The following is a 24,628-nucleotide window of genomic DNA, read 5'->3' as shown; positions in this document are numbered from 1 at the left end:
TTTGGGGCTTCCCTGGTGGCGAAAAAAAAAAAAAAAAAAAAAGAGGGGATGATTTTAAATAATCTTCTTACCTTCTCTTTATATTACTGAGGACAGCAAAAAATCATATAAAGTATGACAGTATTCTCAGCTAAGTTATGAGTTAATTTTGTATTAACAAAACTTCAAGAGTTAGGGAAAGAATGGAATAAAGAAGAAATGAAACAGGACTTCCCTGGTGGTCCAGTCACTAAGAATCCGCCTTCCAATGCAGGGGACTCGGGTTTGATCCCTGGTCAGGGAACTAAGATCCCACGTGCCATGGGGACAACTAAGCCCGCGTGCTGCAACTACTGAGCCCGTGTGCTCTGGAGCCCACTTGCCACAACTAGGGAGAAGTCCACGTGCTGCAACGAAAGATCCTGCATGCTGCAACTAAGACCTGATGCAGCCAAATAAATAAAGAAGAAATGAACCAATGTATTTCTGTGCAGTATAATGCATGTTAGTATGTATTTCTATTTATCTATCTATCTATTTATTTATTTATTTATGGCTGCCTTGGGTCTTCGTTGCTGCATGCAGGCTTTCTCTAGTTGCGTGAGCAGGGGCTACTCTTCGTTGCAGTGCGCGGGCTTCTCATTGCACTGGCTTCTCTTGTTGCAGAGCACGGGCTCTAGGCACGCGGGGCTCCAGAGCGCAGGCTCAGTAGTTGTGGCACACAGGCTTAGTTGCTCTGCGGCATGTGGGATCTTCCCGACCAGGGCTTGAACCCATGTCCCTGCATTGGCAGGCGGATTTTTAACCACTGCGCCACCAGGGAAGTCCCAGCACGTATTTCTAATTTGAAGATTTAAAACTTATTCTCAAATACTCTTGTGAGTTGCTTCATTTACAACTAAAAACCAGAAACAGCACACAGGTGGCCATCAACAGAACAGAAACACCAACTATATATTTACTCAATAAAATACTGTTCTAGTATAAAAGAAACTATTCATACAAGCAACAACTTGAATAAATCTGAAAAACATGCTAAGTGAAAGAAGCCTTACACAAAAGAATACATATTGTATAATTCCATTTATGTAAGTCCTAGTACAGGAAAATGTAACATATGGTGGAAAAGAATCAGAACTTTTGGTTCTTGTTTCGTGGGGTGATGATACTGTTCTATATCTTGATAGACAGGGATGTATATAATTTGTAAAAAAAAATCACTGAATGGTATGTTTGTGATTTGTGCATTTTTCTGTATGCATATCCACCTATAAAAATGTAACCAAATACTGAATTCTAGTTACTTATATGCAAGCCAAAGCATTCAGGACTGAAGTATACTGATCCTTGTAATGTATTTTGAAATGCATCAAAAAATAAGATAGATTGATAAAGGATAAAGCTAATAGAACAAAATGTTAATAATTATAGAATTGAGTCATCCAAAAATTTTTGTATGCTTGGAAAATTTCATCAGCATATCTCTGAAAAGCAACCTAGATGCCACAAGACACTAGTGCTATGTGTAAGTACAAGGGAAAAATGATTTTGAATTTAGCATTCCATACTACCAATCAGGTATGATGGCAGAATAGAGACCTCAGGCATATAAGGTCTCCAAAGCTTTACTCCCTAAGCAATCTTTCTTAGGAAGATACTTCAGGCTACTATCAAGCAAAATCAGTGTAAAAATCAAGAGAGAGGAAGGATCCACAGGATCCAGCGAACAGTTAATTCAACCTAGGAGGGCAGTGAAGGCAAGTCCCAGGATGAGAGCAGGATACAGAATCCAAGAGAAAAATCTCTGAGGGAAAGAGGCCTCCATGAAAGAGACATTGAATAACTTTGAGGATATGCTGATGGTACATTATTTGTCAATCAGAAAAAAAAGAAAGAAAATTAGAAACCCCAGGAAAACTGAAAAAAAACCCCCAAAACAGGAAATCCATGCTTCTAATGTGTAACAAAACAAATTGACATGGATTTTGATGAACTGATGGAAGCTTAAAAAAGAATCCATTTGGGCTTTCCTGGTGGCACAGTGGTTGGGAATCTGCCTGCCAATGCAGGGGACACAGGTTCGAGCCCTGGTCTGGGAAGATCCTACACACCGCGGAGCATCTAAGCCCGTGCGCCACAAATACTGAGCCTGCGCTCTGGAGCCCGCGAGCCACAGCTACTGAGGCCCGCGCACCTAGAGCCTGTGCTCCGCAACAAGAGAAGCCGCTGCAATAAGAAGCCCGTGCACCGCAGCGGAGAGAGGCCCCTGCTAGCCGCAGCTAGAGAAAGCCCGCGGGCAGCAACAAAGACCCAGTGCAGCCAAAAATGAATAAATTAAATAAATTAATTTTTAAAAAACTATTTAAAAAAAGAATCCACTTGACTTTTGATGCTAAGAACATTCTAGTTCTCTTCAAGTGACTCATCAATTCTGATAATAACAGCAGATAAGGAAATAATGATCAATTACAGATCCACTGTACTGTTTGATTTTTTCGTGTATCCAGTTTTGATTTTTTTTTAAAGTTTAAAAAATATATAAACTTTCCAAAAAGTTAAGTTTAGAAATGTACCAAGTTCTACAATAGGTCAGCTTCTCAGTTTTCTATTGCAGTAAAAAAAAAAACCCCCCAAACAAAAGTTTACAATCTGTTGAGTGTACTGAATAAACATGAAATGTTTTTGATTTCGAAAGACACAGAAGTTGGCAATATTACCTGAGTAAAAACACTCAAATCTGAGCATCATTTTTTTCAAATCGACTTGACTGTTATCAAAATGATATAAAAATAGGTTTTAAAACTGTCCACCAAGACTTTCATTTCCTATGGTCATACCACCTTGAGTAAAACAAAATCTAAAATCACAAAGATACCATTATGGTCTAGTTGTCTGGTTCTCTGACAAGATCTAATGTACTTTGAAGACTAGCTGTAGCTTCTCTGCCCACAACAATATGGAATATAACCCAGCAAATCTAAGAAGGGTGCTAAACAGCCAGGGGGGGTATAAAGGGGCGGAGTACCTACTGAGGACATCTGTAGGATTAGTCCTCCAATTTCTCTCATTTTAGACAACAGGGCCAAGCAGGAGGGTCTTGGGCCTGGGCAACTAAAGTCTCCCGTCCCTACCAACACTTCTGTTCTCTGGGGGTGTGAAGGGAGGGGGAGAGGGACAGGTGACTGATATTGATGCACCTTTATGATAACATTTCAACTGTGTCTGGGACCAGCTGGATCTCCTCTTCTCTGACTATGCCGTCCTTCCCTACACTCCCCAGCCAATATACATATATTTATCTCTACCATATAGACATATAGTAGAGACAAGTCCCTTAAGAATGCAGTCCTGTCACTAGAATAGTTCAAGTAAAGGCTACATGATTATCTGCTTGATTTTCCTGTCACGTAAGGTCCCCACAAGAGCTTGCTCAAAAAGGCATGAGTCGGGTATGTACCAATCTCCCCATTCTAATACACCCTGAAAGAAAAAAGGAAAGGAAAAGCAGCTAACTTTATGAAAAGCTGCGCAGGTAACTGTCACTGGACTGATCCTTGAGAACCACTAAAGTTGGACCAGATGACCTCTCACATTCCAATACAACGATTTACCTACTGGTCTATGTAAATGCAGGTAATTGTAAGAAAAACTACCGCATCTCTTGGTTTAGCACTGAAAAGGCAAGAAACCTTTGATAAGTGGAGATTAAAGATTTGGGTTTAGAGTTTGCAAATGTCCCTTAAAATTCAGTACGTTTGGGATTAAGAGGATCTACAGTGGAAATGATTCACTTAGCTAGTAAATATGCATAGTTGACAGCCCCAGAGCCACACTCCAGAGTGTTCTTAGTGTACTTGTTCCTTTAAATCCTAACTGTCTTTGGGAGAACACTGCTGAACTTCAGTAAACAAGTGTAATTTCCATCTCCATCCAAGTATGCCCCCATGCCATGGCCTTTGTACTTTCTGTTCCTCCTACCCAGAATGTTGTTCTTCCCTCACATGACTCGTTCCCTCATTTCAGTCTGGTGTTTGTTCCAATGTCAAGAGGTCTTCCTGACCACCCTGTCCAAATTGGACCCCACACCTCATTCTGTTTCTCAACCTGCTTCGTAAAAAAACTGCAATAATGTCTATCTGAAAGTTGGTTCAATATTTATATAATCACTGAGGATTTGGAATCATTTATATTTTAATTTAATTTTATTAATTTTAACCGGGAAAATACATGCTGAAGAACCATTCTCTAATTTAAGGCAGAATTTTTGCATTTTCCTTCATTCTTCCAAAAGTTAATAGCAGGACTGCAGTAAGGCAACAAATGGTCTTAAAGGAGACATCAACTTACTCTCCCATTTCTGAGAAATTTCTTTACCCTTTTTGTTGGCTCTCCTCTTCTCTACTTGTTTGCTATCGTAATATGTAGTTAAAAGGACTGACAGTAGAAAATTGTCTGAATAAAGTTCAGCTTTTAAGTAAATACTATACAATGAACCAAATTTACATGAAGGTTACCATGCTGTGGTATGTACACTTTCAGTGGGAAAAAATGAGCTAATCCTATAGAATAGAGGTGGACAAAAATAAATGAAAAAAGACAAGCCTCAGTTCTTTGGTGGTTTTTATATACCCAAAACTTTACAGGCATGATCTTGTTGCCTCCTTATAAAAACCCTAAAAGGGAGTGTCATTATCCTCATTTTACAGAAGAAGAAAGACTGAGGGGCTAAATAACTTGCTCAAAAATCACATCAGCTGTTAAGTGGCAGACTTGTGACTTTCACCAAATTTCTGAGTTTCCAAACATATTTCTTTCCACTGAACAAGCTGTTCTCAAAGTATGGACCAATGACCACTGCAGATCATCAAGATGCTTTCAAAGGGTGCATTAGGTCCTCCTCTTTCCCCTATGTATCTGTATGAGGCCAAACTGTCTTATGTTTCTACCAAAACCACATATCATATTATAGAGTGAATGCAAAAACATATATAAGAACCCAGCTATCTTCTTATAAACCAGACATTATGGAGATCTGCAAAAATGTAAGACAATGCCATTCTTCTCGTAATGTTTTTATTTTTAAAATATATTTTTCATAAAATATGATACAGTTATCCCTCAATATCCATGGGGGATTGGTTCTAGGATCCCCCTTGGATACCAAAATACATGAATGCTCAAGTACCTCATACAAAATGGCACAGTATTTGCATATAACCTTCAAATATCCTCCGGTATACTTTAAAATCATCTCTAGATTATTTATAATACCTAATGCAATGTAAATACTATGTAAATTGTTGTAAACATAATATAAATGCTATATAAATAGTCTCCCAAACATGGCGAGCTGTTTTGTTTTTGAAACTTCTTGGAAATTTTTTTTTCTTAAACTATTTTACGACTCACTGTTGGTTGAATCCATGTATGCGGAACCAACAGATATGGAGGTTCAACTGTATTTAGGTTAACAAGCAATAAGTTGATTACTTTTCAAAAAATGAATCACTAAATATTAAAGACATCCTCTCAATATTGTTAAAATGGCAATACTCCCATATTGCCAAATTGACCTATCTATTTGACACAACCCTATCAAAATCCAAGCTAGTTCCTTGGCAGTAACTGGCAAGCTGATCTTAAACTACATATAGAAATAAAAAGGATCCAGAATAGCCAAGCAATCTTGGAAGAGAATAACAAAGTTAGAGGACTCACATGTCCCAATTTCAAAAATTTTTTACAAAGTTACATAATCAAGCATTGTGGGACTACTGGCATAATGACAGACATATAAATCAATGGAATGTGTCCACCTAGAGGGGTGGGATAGGGACGGTGGGAGAGAGATGTGAGAGGGAGGAGATATGGGGATGTAGGAGATATGGGGATGTACGTATATGTATAGCTGATTCACTTTGTTATACAGCAGAAACTAACACACCACTGTAAAGCAATTATACTCCAATAAAGATGTTAAAAATAAATAAATAAATAAATGGAAGAGAACTGAAAACTGAGAACTAATCTTCTACATTTATGGTCAACAAAGGTGCTAAAACAATTCAATGGAGAAAGAATAACAAATGGTGCTGAGATTTAAAAAAAAAAAAAAAAAAAAAGATACCTGCATGTAAAAGAATGAATCTGTACTCCTACCTCACACCATACACAAAAATTCATTCAAAATGGATCAAGATCAACCATATCACAGAAAGTGTATCTTCCCCAAGTTGGTGGCCTACAACTTTTACTTCTAACCTCCTCACAATCTTCCCACATTGCTTTAAAACATTTAATACTTTTGTATTAAAAGGTTCACGGTCTCATTATAACCATAGTGTAACTTAACAAGCACTAATGTCACTTTCTTCCCCCAAATTATACCTCATTTGCTGTCTTTACAAGAGAACAAAATCTTTTATTTTGTCTTACAGATGATCAATTTGCTTAAAATGCAATTATCTAGTTGAATAATGAATGTACAGCCTCTCTTGACAAAATTCTTTTCTAGCAACTGGAAAATGAACAATATAGATGACTGATATCAGATTCTAGTTCATATGAAGTGAGTTTGTAAAGTGAAAGGCAGCAAGCTCTAATAAAATAAGAATGAACTGGCATTTAGGGGAAACAAGGCATATAAAATGAAAACGGAAACTGCGTGTTGCGTATGTTTGACGTAGAAGTAACTCTATTGCATGCAAATGTACATGAACAATAAGAAATGTACGGTATTTTGCAGAGAATATTTGCTTAAAAACAGATGCTTTGGGACTTCCCTGGTGGTGCAGTGGTTAAGAATCTGCCTGCCAATGCAGTGGACATAGGTTCGAGTCCTGACCTATCTATTTGACACAACCCTATCAAAATCCAAGCTAGTTCCTTGGCAGTAACTGGCAAGCTGATCTTAAACTACATATAGAAATAAAAAGGATCCAGAATAGCCAAGCAATCTTGGAAGAGAATAACAAAGTTAGAGGACTCACATGTCCCAATTTCAAAAATTTTTTACAAAGTTACATAATCAAGCATTGTGGGACTACTGGCATAATGACAGACATATAAATCAATGGAATGTGTCCACCTAGAGGGGTGGGATAGGGACGGTGGGAGAGAGATGTGAGAGGGAGGAGATATGGGGATGTAGGAGATATGGGGATGTACGTATATGTATAGCTGATTCACTTTGTTATACAGCAGAAACTAACACACCACTGTAAAGCAATTATACTCCAATAAAGATGTTAAAAATAAATAAATAAATAAATGGAAGAGAACTGAAAACTGAGAACTAATCTTCTACATTTATGGTCAACAAAGGTGCTAAAACAATTCAATGGAGAAAGAATAACAAATGGTGCTGAGATTTAAAAAAAAAAAAAAAAAAAAAGATACCTGCATGTAAAAGAATGAATCTGTACTCCTACCTCACACCATACACAAAAATTCATTCAAAATGGATCAAGATCAACCATATCACAGAAAGTGTATCTTCCCCAAGTTGGTGGCCTACAACTTTTACTTCTAACCTCCTCACAATCTTCCCACATTGCTTTAAAACATTTAATACTTTTGTATTAAAAGGTTCACGGTCTCATTATAACCATAGTGTAACTTAACAAGCACTAATGTCACTTTCTTCCCCCAAATTATACCTCATTTGCTGTCTTTACAAGAGAACAAAATCTTTTATTTTGTCTTACAGATGATCAATTTGCTTAAAATGCAATTATCTAGTTGAATAATGAATGTACAGCCTCTCTTGACAAAATTCTTTTCTAGCAACTGGAAAATGAACAATATAGATGACTGATATCAGATTCTAGTTCATATGAAGTGAGTTTGTAAAGTGAAAGGCAGCAAGCTCTAATAAAATAAGAATGAACTGGCATTTAGGGGAAACAAGGCATATAAAATGAAAACGGAAACTGCGTGTTGCGTATGTTTGACGTAGAAGTAACTCTATTGCATGCAAATGTACATGAACAATAAGAAATGTACGGTATTTTGCAGAGAATATTTGCTTAAAAACAGATGCTTTGGGACTTCCCTGGTGGTGCAGTGGTTAAGAATCTGCCTGCCAATGCAGTGGACATAGGTTCGAGTCCTGGTCCAGGAAGATCCCACATGCCGCAGAGCAACTAAGCCCGTGCGCCACAACTACTGAAGCCCACGTGCCTAGAGCCCGTGCTCTGCAACAACAGAAGCTACCGCAATGAGAAGCCTGCACACCACAACGAAGAGTAGCCCCCGCACCACAACTAGAAAAAGCCCACACGCAGCAAGGAAGACCAAACGCAGCCAAAAATAAATAAATAAATAAATAAATTAATTAATTAAACAAAACAAAAAAAAACCCAGATGCCTTTTTCCCAATACTATACAGGAACATATATATAAGTAAAGGGTATTTTTTTCTGTAATTGACTTAATAATTTAAAAATAATTATAGATTCACATGAAGTGTAAAAAACAGCACAGCAAGCTCTCATGTACTCTTCATCCAGTTTCCCCCAATGATGACATTATACAGTTGGCCTTCCATATCCACAGGTTTCATATCTGTGGATCCAACCAACAGACTGAAAATACTCAGGAAAACAATTTCAGAAAGTTCCAAAAAGCAAAACTTGAACTTGCCGTGCACTGGCAAGTATTTATGTAGCATTTGCACTGTAGTTATCAATACAACGACTTACATAGCATTTGGTATTATAAGTAATCTAGATATGGTTTAAAGTATATGGGAAAATGTGCGTAGGTTATATGTAAATACTATGCCATTTTATACAAGGGACTTGAGCACCTGTGAATTTTGGTATCCAAGGGGAGTCCTGGCACCAATTCCCAGTGGATAACAAGGGATGACTGTGTAAGTGTAGTTCAATATCAAAACCAGGTACTGACACCTATATAATCCACAATTTTATTCAGATTTTACCAATTTTACATGCACTCCTTCGTGTGTGTTTCTATGTAATTTTATCACATGTATATAGATTTACGTAACGACCACCACAATCAAGATACAGAGCTGTTCAATCTCTGCAAAGATCCCTCATATTAACCCTTTACAGTCACAACCACCCTTATCCACCCACCCCATCCCCAATGCCTGGCAACCACGGATCTGCATTCTAATTCTGTCATTTTGAGAATGTCATATAAATGGAACCATGTGGTTGTCCCACTTCAAGATTGTTTTTTTCACTTGGCATAATTCCTTCAAGATCCATGCAAGTTGCTGTATACTATGGTTTGTTCCTTTTTATTGCTGCATAGTATTCCATGGTATGGATATAGCATATGTTGTTTAACCATTCAGTCATTGAGGGGTATTTGGGTTGTTTCCAGTAAAAAGATACTTATTTTTAAACACAGAACTTCTGTAATAAGCTGCTTCCCCAAGAGGACTTTTAACATGAAGGACTTATGCTCATTTAAGCCATTGCTTTGCATATATGTACAGATTTTTTTCCCCCACAACACGAAAACTTAAAGAAAAAAAAAACTTTAAATCCCATAGCTGCCCTCTCCAGTGAGGGCCAAGACAACAAAGTGAATCTGCAGTTAGTTAAACTTCTAACTCAGACTGTAAGGTGATATTTTATACCAGTATGGAACCTCTTTCATGTAGAAGGCAGATTAGTGAAGTTAATTGCAAAGTAGACCACAAATGTAAATTATATCTGTCATTGATCAAGCTAAAGTTGGGAGAAGTCAAATTATAGTACTTTAAACTCTTAAGACAAGACAATATCAAATTATTGACTTTTAAGAACAAAGGTCAAGAGTTAAAAATGAATGTAGTTTATGTTCCACACTTAGTTTCTTTTGGAGAGAAAGAAGCTTTAGGGAGTTGTAGATGAAAACTTTAGTCAAGCAGGCTACAAGAACTATCATTTAAACATGTTATGTGGTCTAGTATTTATGAAATAAGAAGGCTCAAAAACATCACAATTTGCTTGGAGAAGTGAGCTTACAGGTAGAAATTAAGAAGAAAGTCGCAAATCTACAACTCAGATGGCAAAGAGAATAACAAAAGTCATAAAGTGTAGGCTTTCAAAACTCATAGGAAAAAATTTCAAGTTAATAGGTATGTGTGGAAACTAAAAAGGTAAGAGGCAAAATAATAAAGGATAAAATATGGGAATAAAAAACCAAATTGGAGGAAAATAAAGTAGAGAACTAGTTTTGAGCCAGGATTAAATAACTCATCTCTTATTTCAACCATCAGCCAAAAACTATTGAATTAAATCCTAGAAAAATACACATACTTATCAGGTATAAGCAAATCTGTTATTATATAACATATCCTTATTTGGAAAGCAAAGTTAACTTAATAAAATTGTTTGATTATATGATTTGACTCTTTGTCCATGACGGTATTACTAGTAACCATTATCAGAATTCACAGGGATCAAGTGGGAAAATTATTTTACTCCTTTAGAAAAAGACTACTATTATACCGAGAAAAAACTGACACGCTCCCTTCTCTTTATGATAACCGTCTTAGTTTATTCATCTTAAGTTATAAGTAGTAAGTTATCATCACTGTATGTAGATATGACCGAAAAGATAGTGTACTGATTTTCTGGTTTGGAGAAGCAAGTGCTATCTGAAAAGTTCACTACCATTTGGAACCACACCTCTTTGACCTACAGACTGCCCAACATATTTACAATAGATCATGAAAGTGTTAATAGTGAGATTTTCTAATGCAAATAGCAACAATATAATATAAACCTATCAGTCTTAAGGATTTATTATTGTAACATTTTCAAGAATGGAAAAAATAAAACTGTTATCAACTCTTAGTCCTTCTTTATTTCTAAGGAATTAAAACTTAACATTAGGGACTTCCCTGGTGGCACAGTGGTTAAGAATCTGCCTGCCAATGCAGGGGACACGGGTTCGATCCCTGGTCTGGGAAGATCCCACATGCTGCAGAGCAACTAAACCCATACGCCACAAGTACTGAGCCTGCGCTCTAAAGCCCGCAAGCCACAACTACTGAAGCTCACGTGCTACAACAACTGAAGCCCACGTGCCTAGAGCCCGTACTCTGCAACAAGAGAAGCCACTGCAATGAGAAGCCTGCGCACCACAACGAAGAGTAGCCCCCGCTCACTGCAACTAGAGAAAGCCCGTGCGCAGCAACGGAGACACGATGCAGCCAAAAATAAAATAATAAAAATAAACATATTTATTTAAAAAAACCACAAAACTTAACATTAACTCAAACGGGTATAATTATGTGTTCTATAGTGCCAGTACAAGAACATCTCTTTCATTACTCGGCAATTCTTATCTTCTGCATAATATTTGAAAAAGTGTATTTCAATCTACAAAATTTTCTACGCTGCTGCCATTTAACGTCCCTCGAAGGAGCATCCAACTGTACTGGGTTCAGTAACTTCAGAGGTCCACCATAACATTATATATTTCAGCTCGCTATTCAGCATAAGGTGTAGCTGCCTTGAACCCTGGCCTGGAATTACTGTCAGAAGGCTTCATAATAAAACTGTTTTCAGGCTAACTTTAAATTTGTCTCACTGTACAAACTCCAGGACACTATTATGTGTGAAGACCCAGTACGTTTTCAAAAGTGCCTGGGAGGAGAAAGGAACAGTGTGTCTGGCATGTTGTACCACAGAAAAGAAACAATTAAGAACTGATAAATAATGAGAATTAAAAACAGCAACAAAACAGTAATAAGCCTATGGCCATCACAAATTCAAACAACTTGCTTAATCTTAACACTATAAAGAGTTCAACAGTTGCTTGCCCCTGGTAGCACAATGAATGTGGATAGCAACTATATAAACTTGATCTTGAAACATCAGCTAAATAAAATTTAAAAGATATTATAATGATTTATCACTAAAATAATTTACCACATACTTTTATTCCAGATAATCCATTTGAAATAGTCAACAAACACCTGCATTTTACTGCAAAATAAAAAAATCTCCTATAGGGACTTCCCTGGTGGCGCAGTGGTTAAGAAGTTGCCTGCCAATGCAGGGGACACGGGTTTGAGCCCTGGTCCGGGAAGATCCCACGTGCCACGGAGCAACTAAGCCCGTGCGCCACAACTACTGAGCCTGCACCCTAGAGCCCATGAGCCACAACTACTGAGCCTGCACTCTAGAGCCCACGAGCCACAACTACTGAAGCCTGTGCGCCTAGAGTACGTGCTACGCAACAAGAGAAGCCACCGCAATGAGAAGTCCGTGCAGAGCAATGAAGAGTAGCCCTGGCTCGATGCAACTAGAGGAAGCCTGTGCACAGCAACAAAGACCCAACGCAGCCAAAAAATAATAATAATAATAAAAATAAATAAAACAACAAAGACTAGATGTTTCCAAAAAATTATTTTAAAAAAATCTCCTGTAAAAAAAATAACTCTTTTGTACCTGATGACCAATTTCCCACAAACCTTTCCCTTTGAAAATGGCTAATTACGAACTGCACTTAAAGTCACAACATAAACGAAAATCCCCACAGTACTCCTCACTAACAGAACATGTTCTGAGGCTCCAACAATACCGTGTGCGCTTGAGAAACAAACTCATTCTCTTAACGTGTGAAAATAACAATAGTTAATATTTAACATATTGATACATACTATATGTTAGGCACAATGTGAGAGGCTTTACATACTTCATCTCTAATCCTCACAACTCTGTGAGTTAAGAATAACCACCCCCATTTTATAGATGAGGAAACTGAACTGAGGCTCACAGAGGGGTCCTGCAGCTAATAAGAGAATACAGAAGCCTCCTACATTTTCATCAGTCCTTTCTGTACATAAGGCACATGAGATCTGAAAGCATTGTAGTAATTTATCAATTACCCAACAAGTTTTAGAAAATGCTATGCTGAGTAATGTATGCTATGGGTACTTTTTGTGGGGAGCTGAGGGGACTTACCCTTCAAGGTTATACTCAGGGTTTCATTTTTTAATTCTAACACACCATCCAAATTTCTTTCAGGTCCTGAATCTGTGGGTCTATGTCAATTCTCTAGGTATATTAGTTATGGAATATGGAAGATCATTAAGCCATTATAGTCTTCTCAGACCCTGAAGAAATGGTCCAATGCTTAGTCAAAACTCAGGTATTTCTTCAGAACCCAAGTTTATTCTGGTAACAAGTAAGCCTCAGGACTGGGCCCGGGGTTTTACCTCTGATTACAGACATGTCTACAACAAATTATAGAATCCATTATTTAAGAACATATTCACCCCCCCACAAAGCAGCAAGGACTGAAAAGATGAGCACTCAATCAACACGTGAGAAAGAAGCATTCCCTCTCAAATATGGTCAAATATGTCAAATTTTGTTATCATTCCCTCTCCAATATGGCCAAACATGTCAAATTTTGTTAAGCTGAGGTGTGTCCAATTAACCTAGTCACACTGGTATCCTACTATGTTAAATATTACACAGATTTTACTGTTTCAAATATTACAAGTAGGTGGGCTGCCAGGTTGACTTTAACCATCTTTTCATTATTCAAAAGTTCTTGTAATCATAGACATTTAGGCTAAAAGCAGAGGGTTTCTTCAGAATTACAATCAGGCAAAGCATAACCTAATAGATATATACATACATGCATATACATATATACAAATATACATATATACAAATATACATGTCTATATACACACTTTTTTTTTCAGGAAAATCATATTAGAAAAATCATCTGCTATTTACTAAGCTCTCTTTGTCTTTTACTTAGTTGACTTGCTACCCCAATTATACGCGGGACCTGATGGCCTCAACAGTTTGTTTCTGCATAAGAGCAAGCTCAAAGAACAGAGGCACTCTCCTCTGCACCTAGCAACAAAAAAAGAGAGAGACGAAAAACTTCAAACACACAGGAATCTGGGGGGCAGAGCCTAAGGCTCACCCATGATGTGTGTAAATCTGATCCCCGAAGTCCGTGGCACTGACAGTCATTCAACTTTCTTTCCAATATTCCCATTGTGCTTTTTCTGGTACCACACGCAAAATGCACCACCTAACATTTCACCAAACGGTCGGAATGCCTTACTTCCTTTCTAAAAATTCTCGGGGTGCAAGGCCGGGTGTGGCGGCCGTGGGGTGAGCCGGGGAGCCTGGGGCACCGGCGCCAGCCACCCGGGAGAGGAGAGCCACGCACGGCACCCGCTCCGGGCAGGCCTGCTGTGGCTGGTTCCCGAATCCTTAGGGCTGCAAAAGCAAGCAGCAGCAGCCATGGCAGGGACTTGGGAACCTTTCCCCTGCCTCCTCCGCTAGGCCTCGAGGGGTTTGCTTTTCACATGGCCCCCGGGTGGGGGCGGTGGGCACAAGGTACTGGATGCAGATGCAGCCGCAGCCGCAGCCGCAGCCGCAGCGGCGGGCCAGGCGAGCCGGGGCTCCCTCGGAACCCGACCTCCCGGCGAGGCTGGCAGCAGCAGCACCTCGGCGGGGCCTTGGCTGGAGCGCCGACCGCTCGGCGGGGAAGGCCACCTTCGCACACACCACATCTTCTCCCCTGCCTGCCTCCTCCGTTAGCGCTACCGGTTGGCGGGCGGGGGAGGGGAGCGAAGCGCGTTATTCCCGGGGAGCTGGAGGGGGGAGGGGAGGGCATCTCTTACCCGCGTTACTGAGGAGGAGGAGGAGGAGGAGGCGGTTGGAGCGCGGCGCGGCGGGGCGACGGCGGGGCTGGGTGGGTGCAAGTAAGAGTCTTACGAAAGGGAATTAACCCCATCACCAGCCCGGACACCGGCTCCAGCGGCAGCCGCGGCAGGCAAAATCCCGCCCCTTCCCACCACGCACTAGCTCCGCCTCTTCGTTCTCGTTGAGGGGCAGTAGACAAATCATAGGTTGTACATCCTCGGAGTGACATGAGGATCATCCAATCACGCCTGAACAAACTGCCTTCTCTCCACCCCTTCATCGTCTCCCGGGCCGCGGGAGAGCCAAGCCAAGTCTTTCTCCACCCACAAGGGAAAAAGAGCCAATCGGCTGTAAGTATCCGCCCTTGAAGGACACAAAGGACAACCAATGATAAACCTAAGAGGACAGCCATTTTGCCCACTTGTAAAACAGCCACCTTTTCCCACGAGTCGGAGGCCGAGGTGGGGGAGTTCTGGAAGTTTTTACTGACCTGGAGGTATTGGAAAGACAACCATATTTTTTCAAGGAGTATTTATATTGCTTTATAGGAGTAAAGGAAAATTTTCGTCCTCCATGTGGTGGGAAGTGGGGACTGCTGCTTAAGGACTTGGCTCCTCCCCTCAGCAGTAACAGGCTCTAAGCCGAACACCTGGTTCTCCAGCCTCAGCGAGGAAAGGCGGGGTGATTGCTCTCTTCGGCTTGCAGCCAACTACAGTTCTCAACGTGCTTTGCCCCCGCCCATTTCATCTCATCCGTTTGCTTCCCGCGACGCCTGACGGGAGTTGTAGTTCCTGGGAGGTACCCACGCCGCCTCATTGGCCAATGAGAAAGGACAAACTTTTGAATGATTTGGAGTTTGGGGCGGGGAAGTAGTCGCAGGGCAGTGGTGAAGCCTTTTCAGCAACCTAGCAGAAGAGAGAAGGGTTAGAAGCGAAAGGTAGTCGAGGAAGAGTTTTCTAAGAACGCCGTAGGAGTTTTAGATTCCTGGTGTTTACACTCTCTTACTTTCAGTTTGTCCCTTTGAAGTGACTTCCGCTTTGCGGCGGACACAGGCCAAACCTGTGGCGGGAGTTGGAGATTCTGCAGCGAATACACCAGGTGTGGCCGTCTGGGAGTGGCGTGGCGGGCAAGTTGGTAATTTCTTACGTGAGAGATAGGAAGCTGAATGGAATTTAATTGCATTTTAATTAAGAGTGGGTGACATGGGATGGGGGGAGGGTAGTTCCCAAGTCCAGAATGCCATGATCCACCGCACTCTTCACTCCCCGAGTCACACTGTTTTTGTCTTTTGAGTTGCTCAGGATTAGATTGCACCCATATATTTGTGGAGGGTGCCTCTAAAACCTTCACGTCTTCAGTTTGACTAAAAAGAACCGGCTCAGAAGTTCTGAGCTAACTCCTCCCACTCTTACAAACCTACTTCTAAAGTCTGTTTCGAAGGAGAAACGCTACAGAAGGGCTCATGATTGATGAGAATGGTCCTATTCTTTTTTTTATATATTAATGTAAAGCATACATTAAACAAGCGTCGATAGGGTGCCAACTATAGTACACCGATGAATACAGATCATTAGAAAAACTTTGGAGCCAAAAGCCTAACAAGCTTAGCACGTTAGGCCCTGGTTTATGCCCCCCGTCGGGGGACAAAGTTGAGTGTGTTTTTACTGTTGGACGCTCCCTTTGAGGTTGTTTGGGAAACTCATTGAACAAAAGAGATGCAGAAGGTGTTATCAGGAAAGGCCTTCCCTCCCCAAACCTGATGGCTCTCGTTTTAAACTCTTTTTCCTATAATTTTGACTGAGACTTTCTCAGATAAATTCTAACTCAATTTTCTCCGCGGTTTCTCTAATACTTTCTCTTAGAAATCATCTTGTAAATATTTATTGAGCACTTATACTGTATTAGGCACTATGCCAGACTTTGCGGGGAGAGTAGTGCCAAAAAGACAGGCTCCTCGTCCAAAAGTAGTGAGGAAAACAGGCCAAACGAAATGAATCGTAGTGTTACTTGTTCTTCTAATGTCTCTCTAAATTAAGTCAAGTCTTCATTAGTCATGTTTTGTAGTTACTTTTTCCATTCTACTTGTGGACTGAAATAAGCATATTTTCTTTATTTTTTTTAAATTGAAGCATTAATAAGTCTGTGTCCTATACTCATGAGTCGTGTTTATGCATCTACTAGATGGTAAATTTTATGTTGTAATCCTAGATATAGGAATGTAATCATACCTTTCAGCCACAGTGTTCTGGTTCCACCAAAGAAAGTGTTGACTCTTGCTTTTTAATGCAGCTGGGAATTTCATACAATTAAGCAGAAGAGTCTTATATAGATGCTTATTTTTTTTTTGTCGTGAGGGCTTCTAGTGTAAATCAAGTCAATAAATAGTAATGGCCATCATTTTATTGAGTGCTTCCTCTGAGCCAGGAATGGTGTTAAGTGCTTTCAGTACATGTTCCCTTCAACAATCTGCAAGTGTCGTTCTGTGATGTTTTATACTTGAAGAAGTTGGAGTTCAGTGAAGTTCAGTAAGACTTAAAAAAAATTTTTTTTATTGCGGTACAGTTGATTTAAAATGTTGTGTTCGTTTCTACTGTATAGCACAGTGAATCAGTCATACATATACATGTATCCCCTCTTTTTTAGGTTCTTTCCCCATGAAGGTCATTACAGAGTATTTAATAGAGTTCCCTGTGCTATACAGTAGGTCCTTATTAGTTATCTATTTTATATATAGTGGTGTGTATGTCAATCCTTATCTCCCAGTTTATCCCTCCCCACCCTGAATAAGACTTTAAGCCCTTGATTAGTAAATTTTGGAGCTGAGATTCATATCCAGATCTGTCTCATTCCTGAGCTCTTAACCACTGCTGATTCCTGCTTCTCAAATATTTATTGATCCCCCAATATATGCCAGGCATATAGTGAGAAATGTGAAATTCCATCCTAGGATTCTGGAACCAGTGGTGGCAGTCACTTCCTCTTTTGAGCTATCCTTTGGCATCACATAATACATACTCATTGTATTTAAAAACACAGGAAAATATTTTTTAAAAGTAATCTGTATTCCTATTAGCCAGAAATACGACTATTAAATCTTGCTGAATATCCTTACAGATCTCTAATAGGTACAGACATGCGTATGAATAGTATAATACTACTTTGGTCTTTTTAAAAAAATTTATTTCTTTATTTTGGCTGCGCTGGGTCTTAGTTGCAGTATTCAGGATCTTTGTTGCCTTGTGAGGGATCTTCATTGCATCCTGCAGGATCTAGTTCCCTGACCAGGGATCGAACCCGGGTCCCCTGCATTGTGAGTGTGGAGTCTTAACTGCTGGACCACCAGGGAAGTCCCCTATTTTGCACTTTTTGTAACTGTTTTTTGACTCAGAAATAGGCTGTGGATATGACTGAAAATCAATATCATTTTAAAAAAATAAATTTATTTATTTTATTTATTTATTTTTAGCTGCGTTGGGTCTTCGTTGCTGCGCGCAGGTTTTCTCTAGTTGCGGTGAGTGGGGGCTACTCTTTGTTGCAGTGAGCGGGCTTCTCATTGTGGTGGCTTCTTTTGTTGCAGAGCACGGGCTCTAGGCATGCAGGCTTCAGTAGTTGTGGCACGCGGGCTCTAGAGCGCAGGCTCAGTAGTTGTGGTGCACCAGCTTAGTTGCTCCGCGGCATGTGGGATCTTCCCGCACCAGGGATCGAACCCTTGTCCCCTGCATTGGCAGGTGGATTCTTAGCTACTGCGCCACCAGGGAAGTCCTCAATATCAGTTTTGATGGCTCTCTGGTATTAGATTGTATGTTTCTAACATAACCAGTTCCTACCTGATGGATATTTACATTATTTTTGATTAACTTCTTTTTTGATTGTGGTAAAAAATATATAAACTTTACCATCTTAACCAATTGTAAGCGTACAGAACAGTAGTTAGTGTTAAGTATATGCACCTTGTCATGCAACAGATCTCTGGAACTTTTTCATCTTGCAAAACTGAGACTCTCTACTCATTGATCAACAACTGTTCTTTTCCTGCCTTCTGCAGCCCCTGGCAACCACCATTCTACTTTCTGTTTCTAAGAGTTTGACTTTAGATGCCACATATAAATGGAATCATGTAGTATTTGTCCTTCTGTGACTGGGTTATTTTACTTAGCGTCATGCCATCATGGTTCATTCATGTTGTGGCATATGACAGGACTTCCTTTTTTTTTAGGCTGAATTAATATTCCATTGTTTATATACACCATATTTTGTTTATCCATTCATCTGCCAGTGAACATTTAGGTTGCTTCCACTTCTTGGCTGTTGTGAATAATGCTGCAGTGAATGGGTGCGAATATCTCTTCAAGATATGTTTTTAGTTCTTTTGGATATTGGTGTTCTTTCGGATATATGTATATACATATGTATACTTCTGGGTATATATATATATATATATATATATATGTATTATTTACTTATTTTTGGCAGCGTTGGGTCTCCTTTGCTGTGCGTGGGCTTTCTCTAGTTGCGGTGAGCAGGGGCTACTCTTCATTGTGGTGTGCGGGCTTCTCGTTGTGGTGGCTTCTCTTGTTGTGGAGCACGGACTCTAGGCACACAGGCTTCAGTAGTTGTGGCACGAGGGCTCAGTAGTTGTGGCTCACAGGCTCTTGAGTGCAGGCTCAGTAGTTGTGGCACACAGGCTTAGTTGCTCCGTGGCATGTGGGATCTTCCCGGACCAGGGATCAAATCCATGTCTCCTGCATTGGCAGGCGGATTCTTAACCACTGTGCCACCAGGGAAGTCCCAATATATACATGTATATACATGTACACGTACAGGTATATGTATACTTCTGGGTATGTATATACATGTATGTATACCCAGAAGTAGGATTGCTGGATCAATTATTAACTTTTAAAAGCAATGCTGTCATGAACACCATTTTTGTATGCTTGCCTGATTATCCCTTAAATCTAACTTTTTAGAAATAGTATTATTTAGTGTTATTTATTAATACAATACTCTATAATTCCTAAATTGCTCTACAGAAAGGTTATGCCTATTGTCTTTCCTAACAGTGTGTGAGAGCACCTGTTTCCCATCTTTTATTCTATCCAGTCTGATTGTAAAAAGTGATCCCTCACATATTTAATTCTGTCTAGTTGAATTCTGTTGATGTTGAGCATCTTTTATGTGTATATTGTCCATTGTTGTCTACTCTTTTGAATAGACTGTTGTTATCTATCATAGTCCCTTAGTAATTTTAAAGAAATTACTTCTTAGGTTTTTAACTCCTTGTCATGTATTTTGCCTTTATTCTCATTTTGAAATTTGTCTTTTTAACTTTTTAATGCTGTTTTCTATGACATAGTGTAAATTATTTTAGTGTCAAAATTTATGTCTTTTCCCTTATGGTTTCTAGATTATTTGTGACGCTTAGAAAAGCTTAATAATGATTAGAAGTAGATAATAAAACATAATATGTATATATAATTTTTACTGTTACATTTGGTTTCACTATATATATATATATACACTTGGTTTGTTTGGATTCTCTTCTCTTTCATTGTTCTGTCTTTTCTTTGACTTGTACCGTACCCATTTTCTTAATTTCTATAACTTTATAGTATGTTTTGATATCTGGCATGTATGGTGTGCTTCCACTTTTTTAGACATTTTCTTGTCCTTGTCACATTTTCTTGTATTTTGGTGTCATTTTGTCAAGTTAAAAACAAACATCTGAAAGAAACAAAACAAAACAAAACAAACATCTGCACTTTTATTTTTTAAATTTTTTGGCTGCTTCGCTTAGCTTGCTGGATCTTAGTTCCCCAACCAGGGATTAAACCCCCGGCCCCTGCAGTGGAAGCATGGAGTCTTAACCACTGCACCACCAGGGAAGTCCCAATATCTGCACTTTTATATTTTAACAAAATACAAATTTAACTTTATATAGATTTGAAATACTACTTAAAGGCAATACAGAATTTTTCATAGTACGGTCAGTGTTCAATGAGGCATTCTGTGCTTTGTTAAAACATGTTTGTATTACAGAGTTGGATGTAAATGGTGACAGTTTAAGAGCACATCTAATTTTTTAAATTATATAATCACTTTTCATACAGACTAACGTTTTGTAGGTGGCTTTCTGTAGGACCTGCTGACTTGTGAATTCTTATCTCTATTTATAACTACTTATTCCACTGTACCTCATAGCCTTTTCAGAGTACTTCAAATTCATCATATCCCCTAAATCTATTCCTCTTCTATTCTCCTTTACTCTCTATCTCAGTTGTTTATTTGGTCAAGAAATATTAACTGTCTACTATGAGAGGTATTAGGTAATGGTCAAGAGGATGGGCTCCAGGCTGCCTAGGCTTGATTGTGCATTCTGCCTTGTACTCCTTGAGTGACCTTGGGCAGATTACTTTATCAAGTGTCTTTGTTTCCTTATCTGTAAAATTGAGATAAAAGAAGTCACAGGCCATTATGAGGCTTAAATGACTTAATATATGTAAAATACTTGAAATAGTGCCTGGTATTTAGTAAGTGTATGTTGGGTTTTGTTTGTTTGTTTGTTTTTTAGTAGAATAAGTAGCTTTTTAAATATATTAATCTCCCCTATATCTTATTCCTATGTGCAGAAATTTCAAGTTTGTAAAGTATAATCCTTTGGTTCTATAATGGAACGTTAATTAAGACAAATTACTTTTAAAACACATCACTTTCAGGCTTCCCTGGTGGCGCAGTGGTTGAGAATCTGCCTGCCGATGCAGGGGACATGGGTTCGTGCCCCAGTCTGGGAAGATCCCACATGCCGCAGAGTGGCTGGGCCCGTGAGCCATGGCCACTGAGCCTGCGCTCCGCAATGGGAGAGGCCACAACAGTGAGAGGCCCGCATACCGAAAAAACAAACAAACAAAAAAACAAAAACACATCACTTTCAACCAGAAAAAAAAGGGTTTTGTTAATATTGTTTCTGTTGACCTGGCTGATGCTAGAGTACTGAAGTAAAACAGCGATAAGCAGGACGTTTGTGGTTCTTGACTTTATGAAGGCATTCTAATAGGAGGGAGTAAACAGATGAAAATAATTGTCAATCACAGTTAAGTGCTTAAAGGAAACGAATTGATATTAAGGAAAATGTAGGAGAGTCCAGTTGGGAATTACTGCAGTATTCCAGTTGAGCACTGATGGCTTGGGGTTGGTGATGGCAATGGAACTGGAAAGAACTGAATGGATTTGAGATATATTTTAGGAATAATTAATAGTAAGTGGATATAATTTGGTGGTTAGGAAGCAGAAATCAAGAATGAACTCAGGTTGCTGGTTTGAGTAACTTGCAGGGTTGCAATGTTACTGAGAGATTTGGTCACGGAGCACACAATTTGATAGAGAAATCAAGACTTTGGTTTTGGACATTTAGGCTAGGAGGGTCTATGTGTATGGTCAGGCCACTTAAGATGGTTGTTCTCTTGCTCTCTGTACGTCCCCTGCTTCATCCCTGCATGCTTCACATACACCCAACTCACCTGACTGACCTTGCTGTGAGTCTTTTCCCCAGGCCCCAGATAGTGATTGTTCTTATCAAAGGGGCAGTGAGGGGCGTGTCCCACTACTGGTTTCCCTGGTAACTAATGCCCCAACCTGCGTCAATTCCCCTATAAGTGGTAATCTCTCCTAACCCCTGGGAGCGATTACTGCCACCTTGTCCTGCCTGCCTTGCACCGCACAAGGTTGGGTATTGCTCCAGGACCCTGCTTCAGGCATGTAAACTCCCTCATCCATTAAACCACTGATGTCTCTGTTGCTGACTCCAGGCTCATTCTTCGGTCTTAAAGCTGGGCAAGCGCAGGCCTTGTAGGCCTGCCGGGTGTAGCCCAATACTTTGAGATTTTCAAAATGTCAGGTAGGTAATTAGATGTAGGAGTTTGAAGCTAAAGAGATTATAAATTGTACTACCCGGACTATTTGTAGTAGCCTTCGAAAAGGTTGTCCATTCTTCCAAATTTGACAAAGTAATCTTTGTAAAGTAGCAACTTGGTTAAACTCTAGAAAAGGCTCCCAATTTCTTACAGACTAAATAAAGTCCAAACTCTTTTTAGCATGGCATATGAGAACCTCCCTGACCTGACCTGTTTTTACTTCTTTACCATTTATCACAAAGCATCTTATTTTTTAGCTATACTAAACTGCTTAGTATTTTCTGAAACTGTGGTATTGGAAATATGGCTTCTTTCTCCCTAGAATATCCTTATCTTGATTCTCTACCGGCAAACTCCATGCTTCCTTCAAGTTTCAATTTAAGAGTTACATCAAATATTTAAATAATGTGTACTATGTTCCAAGCATTTTTTTTCCTAACTGAAGTCTTCTTTGATTGCTTGCTACCTTACAGGATTCAACACTCCCACTTATGTGTGGTATTCTTATGCATACTTCTTTCATAAGCGCTTATTGCCTTGTGTTGCAATTATTTGTTTATAACTGTTATTTTCATCTTAGATTTAGCTGAAAGGTAGACTACAATGACACAAATTCATCTTTGTTTACCTGGTACCCTCTGCGATGCCTAGTATATCCCTAGTACATAATAGACAATAATTATTTGTTGAATGAGTGATTTTAAGAGGCAGTGTTGCGTAATAGCAAAAATTCAGACTTTTACGTTACTAACTGGTGATAACTTATCTAATATCTCTGAACCTCAGTTTTTTTGTCCTTAATGTGAGGATAATGATACTTATCTTTCTGAGTTGTTTTGGGAATTACAGGAGATTTCCTAATATTTCCCAGTGTACTGCCTCACAGAAAGAGGTCAGTCAATAAGTGGGAGTTATTTTATCATTATTCTAAAAACAGTTGCCTGTAGAATGAAAGACTCTAGGGTCCTTGCTTTTTTTCTTCTTTATTTTTTCCCTTTTATTTTATTTATTTTTAAATTGGGGTATAGTTGTTTTACAATGTTGTGTTAATTTCTACTGTACCGTGAAGTGGAGTTCCCTATGCTATACAGATTCTTTTCTTTTTAAATTTTATTTTATTTACTTTTTTATACAGTAGGTTCTTATTAGTCATCAATTTTATACACATCAGTGTGTACATGTCAGTCCCAATCGCCCAATTAATCACACTACTCCATACTGTTCTCCATAGTGGCTGTATCAATTTACATTCCCACCAACAGTGCAAGAGGGTTCCCTTTTCTCCACACCCTCTCCAGCATTTGTTGTTTGTAGATTTTCTGATGATGCCCATTCTACCTGGTGTGAGGTGATACCTCATTGTAGTTTTGATTTGCATTTCTCTAATAATTAGTGATGTTGAGCAGCTTTTCATGTGCTTCTTGGCCGTCTCTATGTCTTCTATGGAGAAATGTCTATTTAGGTCCTCTGCCCATTTTAGGATTGGGTTCTTTGTTTTTTTAATTTTGAGCTGCATGAGCTGTTTATATATTTTGGAGATTAATCCTTTGTCCGTTGATTCGTTTGCAAATATTTTCTCCCATTCTGAGGATTGTCTTTTCGTCTTGTTTATGGTTTCCTTTGCTGTGCAAAATTTTTTAACTTTCATTAGGTCCCATTTGTTTACTTTTGTTTTTATTTCCATTACTCTAGGAGATGGGTCAAAAAAGGTTTTGCTGTGATTTATGTCAAAGAGTGTTCTTCCTATGTTTTCCTCTAAGAGTTTGATAGTGTCCAGTCTTTCATTTAGGTCTCTAATCCATTTTGAGTTTATTTTTGTGTATGGTGTTAGGGAGTGTTCTAATTTCATTCTTTTACATGTAGCTGTCCAGTTTTCCCAGCACCACTTATTGAAAAGACTGTCTTTTCTCCGCCATATATCCTTGCCAACTTTGTCATAGATTAGATGACCATAGGTGCATGGGTTTATCTGTGTGCTTTCTATCCTGTTCCATTGATCTATATTTCTGTTTTTGTGCCAGTACCATATTGTCTTGCTTCCTGTAGCTTTGTAGTATAGTCTGAAGTCAGGGAGTCTGATTCCTCCAG

The 24,628-nt window shown here is 39.2% G+C and overlaps 2 protein-coding genes across 15 annotated transcripts in view; one reads left to right on the top strand and one right to left on the bottom strand.

Moving 5' to 3' along the window:
* R3HDM1 (R3H domain containing 1) overlaps nucleotides 1–14,764 on the bottom strand; it is a 188,304-nt gene extending 173,540 nt beyond the window's left edge. For all 11 annotated transcript variants that reach the window (XM_007129468.3, XM_028477402.1, XM_007129471.3 and 8 more), the window contains exon 1: nucleotides 14,609–14,764. The gene's annotated coding sequence lies outside the window, so the exon portion shown is untranslated. The remainder of the gene's footprint in view (nucleotides 1–14,608) is intronic.
* A 290-nt stretch (nucleotides 14,765–15,054) lies between these two features.
* ZRANB3 (zinc finger RANBP2-type containing 3) overlaps nucleotides 15,055–24,628 on the top strand; it is a 374,344-nt gene continuing 364,770 nt past the window's right edge. For 3 of the 4 annotated variants that reach the window (XM_055087541.1, XM_028477392.2, XM_028477390.2), the window contains exon 1: nucleotides 15,055–15,126. The gene's annotated coding sequence lies outside the window, so the exon portion shown is untranslated. Of the gene's footprint in view, nucleotides 15,127–18,096; nucleotides 18,142–24,628 lie in introns of all 4 variants that reach the window. The other variant, XM_055087543.1, reaches the window with a different exon arrangement.

This window comes from Physeter macrocephalus, chromosome 2 (assembly GCF_002837175.3).
Source record: "Physeter macrocephalus isolate SW-GA chromosome 2, ASM283717v5, whole genome shotgun sequence".
NCBI lineage: Eukaryota > Metazoa > Chordata > Mammalia > Artiodactyla > Physeteridae > Physeter > Physeter macrocephalus.
This window is presented reverse-complemented; position numbering and strand designations above follow the sequence as displayed.